General features: G+C 46.0%; 1 protein-coding gene across 5 annotated transcripts in view; it reads right to left on the minus strand.

Moving 5' to 3' along the window:
- The window catches only part of ppip5k1b (diphosphoinositol pentakisphosphate kinase 1b), a 40,823-nt gene extending 36,167 nt beyond the window's left edge, over window positions 1-4,656 (minus strand). For 2 of the 5 annotated variants that reach the window (XM_061822457.1, XM_061822454.1), the window contains exon 1: window positions 4,314-4,656. The gene's annotated coding sequence lies outside the window, so the exon portion shown is untranslated. Of the gene's footprint in view, window positions 1-2,649; window positions 2,840-4,313 lie in introns of those variants that run through there. The other 3 variants (XM_061822458.1, XM_061822459.1, XM_061822455.1) reach the window with 3 other exon arrangements.
- Between the last annotated feature and the right edge of the window lie 2,519 nt (window positions 4,657-7,175).

Here is a 7,175-nt window from a genome sequence, read left to right on the forward strand (position 1 = left end):
GAAGGTAGAAGTAGTGTTGCCACATCCATCAACGTGTGAAAGGAACCTCAGTTCTGCAACAGGAGAAATGCTCTATTGATGCATAAAAGGAGCCAGTTCGCAGAAGTCCAGATACGCGCCGCTGACAACGTGACAGTGTGAAAGAATTCTTGTTCCGTACTGCAAATATTGGCAGAATAACACTGAAAAATGTAACTACACAACTCCTCACACACACGGACGATAACTTGTTTTGTTCCAACGGGACTTTTGTGTTGGGACTTGCTAATGTGTATTTTGGATTTACATTAATTTAACAGTACAGCTAATGGGTCACTGTTGAAAAACATAAACAAGTCTGCTGCAATGCAGCCACAAAATCAAATTGGCCACTTCGATCCAGACCGGATAGACTTGAGCAAGACAACTTTTTTTGTGTGCCAAATCTTACTTGTGAACTTGACCAACATAAAAAACAACGTCACAGTCTCATAGAGCCACTCGACTAAGCGGGATTGGACAAGCGTAAACGTAGAAATACCTAAAACCAGATTTCGACCCATGTGACGATTCAATCTTTGATCTCCCTCGTGGGTCTTATGGTTGAAACAGTTGTGAACATACAGATTAACTCCACGACCCAGCACTTCAATTTCTTAGTGTGCCATGAGAAATCAGCAGGGTGCCATATTTCAAGAATATACACACTTCTTTTCTCTTCTTCTTAGATGGCAGAAGGCACAACATGGCTGTGTATTCACCTTGTTGCCATTGGTACAACAGAAGTCATGGCTTCCTTCACGTTTATCAGCTTTATGTTCAATGACTTCAATCACTTCATGAGTGAATTGAGACAAGATGGTCCTGATTTCTGATGGACCTTTCCGACCTGTCACTCACTCGTACAATAATAGCCAATCAGATAGCCGCATTGTCTTAACACGCCCCTCTCGCCATATTGTCCCACAAGCAATACTGGTTGTCAATAGTGTGCGCTTGGAAAAGTTAATGTTATGAAGAAAATGGTCCTCAGATGCGCTTGAGGAACGTGCAATCCTGATGAAAGATATCCTGCTAGGTTACAAGTAGCCCGCTTGATTCATTTTCCAAAGCCTAAAACAAAGTTGACGAAGTGTCTACGATGGATTGAGGCTCGAGGAAGAGCGCACGTACAACTAAATGTGGACAATATCAACAAACACAAGGATGTATGTTCGAAGATAAGTGAGGGAGAAGTATCTTCTCTGAGTTTGATTGAATTATTGTCAGTGCTTTATACAATGCAGGAGAACAACTTTCACTTTGCTAGTGAATCACTGACCTGCTGAATGAAATGTGTCATGTTTTTTGGCGAAGAGTCGGGTTAGTGATAAGTACATGCAAATCTTGAAATCTGAATTCCGTGAACATATCCATGCGTGAAATAGTTGAGACCTCTCTGTAGAACACTCTTGGACAAGTCTGACGCATTTGGCAAAAAACATACCCAATATTATCTGGAATACGCGATAGAGAATCGACTTCAAACATGTTCTGTTCAGTCGCCATTTTGGAAGTTTGTGGGGCATGGCTAAAGGGGCGGAGCTTAAGATCGCCAAGCTAAGGTCCATTTGTGGTGAGCTCGGATATTACCACCCCCACCAAAAAAAAACAAAGATGAGGAGAGGTAGCTATTTTTTTCTCAGCACGTAAAGAAGACGGTCACTACTACTCAGTCAGAAGCCGTAATATTTATTGTTTTTCCTTGTTGTTTACTGTACGTTTGTTCACCTGCTGCTGCTGTTGTGAAGTTCGCTGCCACCATCTAGCACTTCTAACTCAAATTGTTGCTCACAACTCAAGACAAAATAAATCCACCAATGCCAACAAACTATGCCGAACTGCACCCTGAATTGGTCGCCAGTCAGTCGCAGGGCACATCCACCAATGTTACATTTGGACATAATGACGCTCATCCCCACCCGCCACTGCCTTGTTCTTGTCAGACCACACCTGCTGATTGCACAAACTGCCCCCCCCTCACCCCCCCAATCTTGTTAACAGTTCAACCTTGGCGGTGGTCTGCCTGCGTTGCGCCATTTCTCCAGTGACATACAGTATCTCAAATAATCTCCCCATGACCTTGGTGGCTATAAATAACTGTGAGACGGTACCAGAGGGGGCTGAGCCGAGGCCCGGCGGGTGTTGGTAGCGGGGGTAGTAGTTTATACAGACCAGCTACGTACGCTAACCGGAAGACTTAGCTCGGGGGCGATGACAATTGGTACTAAAACTAAGAGGAGACAGTCTTGGCTGGCCCGAGATAAAAATGTGTAGAAATACCTGTTAGGGGGTGCCACTTTAACGATGCCGCGGTTCTGAACTTTACAAACCATCAAAGGTTCTGTACACCTAACAAGTTTGTGCGGGGAATGTGTCGAAATATTTTCCATCTATCCTGATCTGAAAATAGCATCCAACTTCCTGTCTGGACATGATTCACTGCAAACAAATGCCTAAATTTAACCAAGTGACCACAAACGGTCCCTGGATCGGACATTACCCGATCAATAAAAAAAGACATCGCGGATAATTGATGCTTTAGAGACGTAACACAAGCTGTGCGTTTTTGTTGGTTTTTTTTTTAACCGCAATCCAACCCAACGTTTGGAGTTAAAACAACCGACTTACTTCCCAGGCATCCATCCATCAACGCATTTTGTTTGGCACTTGTTTTAATTCAGGTTGACGCAGAATCCAGCGAGCTGCCGTCAGCGGTCGACGCGATTTCAGAAAAATGAGACGTCCTGAAGTATCAAATCCTTGTTGGCCGGCGACCACCGCTTTTGGCACAACAGAGCAGAATAAGTGTCAAGTCTTCAACTTCTCAGAGCAGCGAGGCATCATGAAAAACAGAAGAAAAATCCCAGCTGTGGATTAAAAAAAAAAAAAAAAAAATGTATATCTGTCTTCAACCTTTGAGACGCTCTGCCCAAGGAAGGCCGGTCTTGCATTTATGAGACTTTTGATTAGATGAGAGCAACGAGTCCCGTGACGCAGACTCTTAAAAAGATGTCAACACAGCTGCCTTCTCACTAACATGAACTAAAGCGAACTCTCAACTATACTACAAATGGTAACGAGTCGTCCATCCATTGTGGACGGACGGCACTTGTCCCGCGTAGGGTCACTTCGATTCTGGAATCGGAAAGAAGTTTGCTGAACAAGGGAACTGGCTGTTATCTGTTCAAGGGTTTGGTCGCTGATACGGCATTCGATAAACTTTCCGGCTTAAGTATGCAAACCAAATATTAATGGGATAACGTAGAAGTAGTTTTCATGTTACGAATGTGAGAAAAAACACATTTGGCCTTAATTCAACTTTATGGAGCACTTTGGAAAACAAATGGAGCTATAACAGGGCTGACCGTAATAAAGGTCGAATGCAAAACATGACGAATGATAAAATAACAATAATGAGATGAAAATGTACTTCTTTTCAAATAACTTCCCGTACTACGGCGCCTTGCCCAAGCTTTCCCAGTAAAAGCCATTTCATAAAACGTGAAATCAGATATCTGACTCGTCCACGTGCTTCCTAGGTATGCTTTTAGTTTTACTTTCAGCTTATCTTTGACAGTTGAATATTAATATTGCCACAAATTGCCAAACTCAACAAAATGACAACACAGTCATTTACAGCCACTGTGATGTGTACACACACACACACACACTTACATAAATATAGTGTAAAAGTTTATTTAAATCAAAGAACCTTTTTTAATTGTTTCGTTTATATAAAATATTGTAAAGTTAATAATGAAAATTTTAAATATATATAATGTAGAGGTACTTGGTATCAGCGAGTAATTCAATGTAAATAATTTTGCTCGATGTGGGGAAAAAAAGAGGAAAAAAGTGATATTTGTGCATCCCTGTTTACTATTTTGGTTGCATTTATTGCAAATAGTTCACTCTTTTGTGTGGCAAAAAAAATGTAGAGCGGTATGTAGCACACTACAACCATAATTGTGGTTTTTAAAAAATAAGCGTTATTATCGTTGCGAAGGCAAAGTTTTGGATGCACTGTAGAGCAACCGCCAGCCTCGTGCTACTGTGCAGTGTTGCAAAAAAATGAATGAGCGTGGGAACTGAAAGCGTTTTCACAACACGACTGACTTCCTGACTCCAAACTTTACGTCGCGGGGCTCCCTTCGCCTCAACCATCGGGGCGACGCGTTCGCTCGTTCACTTCGACCCCGGTTTGTGGCGCTTTTCGACGCACTTGACGGCCGCAAATGAACGGATAAATAAATAAAAGTAATTCCACACGAACGCAGATAAGCGGAACTTACCAGGCAAAAAGGTCATTTAAAAAAGAAGAGGGGGTGGGGGGGGTTTAAAAAAAAAAAAAAGTGTCCCCGCCGCGTCCACTTCCTTGTTTCTCCCCCGCCTCCCTCGGTGAAGTGGACCCGAGGGGAAGCTGGCGAGAAGTTCACGTCCGGTCAACGGCCAACAGCCGCTAAGGACCGGCGAACGGACGGACTGAGAGACATCTTCCCCCTCCTCCTCCTCCTCCTTCTGCGCGGAGCTCCACCAACCCACTCCGGCTCCCCCAACACTCTCTCCCCAGTGGTTGCTGCTTGCCGCCGGGGGAGATGGTGGCTGGGGCCTTGGCGGTGCTGCCACCTAGCGACCAGTCCCGGTGCACAGCAAGGGGCCATAAAATGCCCGTGAGGCCACTTTAATCGGCCCACCCTGCGATTCTAAGTACAGTCCAAATAAAATGTATTCATATTGATATCCATCTATCCATCCATTTGCTTTTCCGCTTATCCTCACGAGGGTCACGGGGAGTGCTGGAGCCTATCCCAGCTTCAATGAGCAGGAGGCGGGGTACACCCTGAACTGGTTGCCAGCCAATCGCAGGGCACGTGGAGACAAAGAGTCACTCGCAATCCCACCTAGGTGCATTTTATCCATCCATCCATTTTCTTTGCCGCTTATCCTCACAAGGGTCACGGGGAGTGCTAGTGCCTATCCCAGCTGTCAACGGGCAGGAGGCAGGGTACACCCTGAACTGGTTGCCAGCCAATCGCAGGGCACATGGAGACAAACAGTCACGCTCACAATCCCACCTAGGTTCAATTTATCCATCCATCCATTTTCTTTGCCGCTTATCCTCACGAGGGTCACGGGGAGTGCTGGAGCCTATCCCAGCTTCAATGAGCAGGAGGCGGGGTACACACTGAACTGGTTGCCAGCCAATCGCAGGGCACGTCAAGACAAACAGTCACGCTCACAATCCCACCTAGGTGCAATTTATCCATCCATCCATCCATCCATCCATTTTCTTTGCCGCTTATCCTCACAAGGGTCACGGGGAGTGCTAGTGCCTATCCCAGCTGTCATCGGGCAGGAGGCAGGGTACACCCTGAACTGGTTGCCAGCCAATCACAGGGCACATGGAGACAAACAGTCACGCTCACAATCCCACCTTGGTGCAATTTATTCATTCATTTTCTTAGCCGCTTATCCTCACAAGGGTTGCAGGAGTGCGGGCGCCTATATCAGCTGTCAATGGGCAAAAGGTGGGTTACACCCTGAACTGGTTGCCAGCCAATCACAGGGCACATAGAGACAAACAAGCAGTTGCACTGACAATCACACCTATAAGCAATTTAGAGTGTCCAATTAATATTGCATGTTTTTGGGATGTGGGAGGAAACCGGAGTGCCCGGAGAAAACCCACGTAGGCACGGGGAGAACATGCAAACTCCACGCAGCGGGGGCATGGACAAAACCTGGTCCTCAGAACAGCGAGGCCAACATTTTACCAGCTGAGACACCGTGCCGCCTCATATTGATATGTTATTGTTTATTTTATCAAATCCTGCTGATGATTATCATCATTATTTTTTTAGCCGCTTATCCTCACAAGGGCCTATCCCAGCGATCTTTAGGCGAGAGGTGGGTACACCCTGAACTGGTCACCGGCCAATCGCAGGGCACATAGAAATAAACAACCACAACAATTCACACCTAATTTCATTCTTCAATCAATGCAAGATTTTGGGATGTGGGAGGAAACTGGAGCACCCACAGAAAACCCACCCAGGTACAGAAAGAACACGCAATGGCCGCACAGGCAGGGGCGTGATTTGAATGCCGGTTCTCAGAACCGTGGCCCAGCTGTAGGAACCACTTCCCGCCTGTTCATAATAGTTGATACAAATAATTTATTTTTTTAAAGTTTATCTTTCGCCAGAAACTGGAGCTAACTGTACGGACAGCATGACAAGCCCTTACATTGATGTCCATAAATCCACATTTTTGCTGCTTTTTGAGCGACAGACCCTCAGGCGAGCCCGACGAGCCGGTATGGCCGACGCGCGCCGGGCACGCTGCCGAGAAGGTGCGGATCGGCCAACGATCCCATCATGCAACGGGGCCATGAGAAGCGGGTCTGTGCCGCCGCATAAGGAAGTGAGTGTTCTCAACGGGCCGGCAACGTAAATTCTCCCTCTTTCCTCCTCGAACTCCATCACCGCCTATGCTGCATCCAAACGTTTAGGGGGAGAAAAACAGAGAGAGAAAAAAAATGATTTAATATTATGTAACAAGTCTAAAAAAAAATGCAAAATGCAAGATGAAGGCCGTAGTGTTCGCGGAGATCGTCGCACCTCCAAACAAGCAAGTCTTTGTGGTCTTCCAGAGGACGGAAACCTGTGAGGACAAATTAGTTTGAAACAAATGACGTAAATCAAGGAGCGACAATCTTCATCATCTTCAACCCACGAACTGCTCGCCAGTCGATCACAGAACACAAACAGCTCGTAGACTAGTGACTCTCGACGTGTGGTACCTGTCGTCCTCCTCGTAGAATGAATCGTCTTTTCCTTTCGGTTTGTCCCATTAGGGGTCTCCTCCATCTTCCTCTCATGTCCTCCCCCACCACATCCATCAACCTTTACTTTGGTCTCCCTCTCCCTCTCTTCCCTGGGAGCTCCATCCTTACCATTCGCCTACCAATTTCCTCACTCTCTCGCCTCTGGACATGCCCAAACCATCCAAGTCTCCAAATCATCCAACTTTGGCTGTCCCTCTCATAAACTCATTTCTAATCCTATCCAACTTGCTCACTCCGAGCGAGAACCTCAACATCTTCATTTCTGCCACCTCCAGTTCTGCTTCCTGCCACCATCTGGAATCCGTAC

The sequence above is a fragment of the Syngnathoides biaculeatus genome, chromosome 6 (genome assembly GCF_019802595.1).
Source record: "Syngnathoides biaculeatus isolate LvHL_M chromosome 6, ASM1980259v1, whole genome shotgun sequence".
Lineage (NCBI taxonomy): Eukaryota > Metazoa > Chordata > Actinopteri > Syngnathiformes > Syngnathidae > Syngnathoides > Syngnathoides biaculeatus.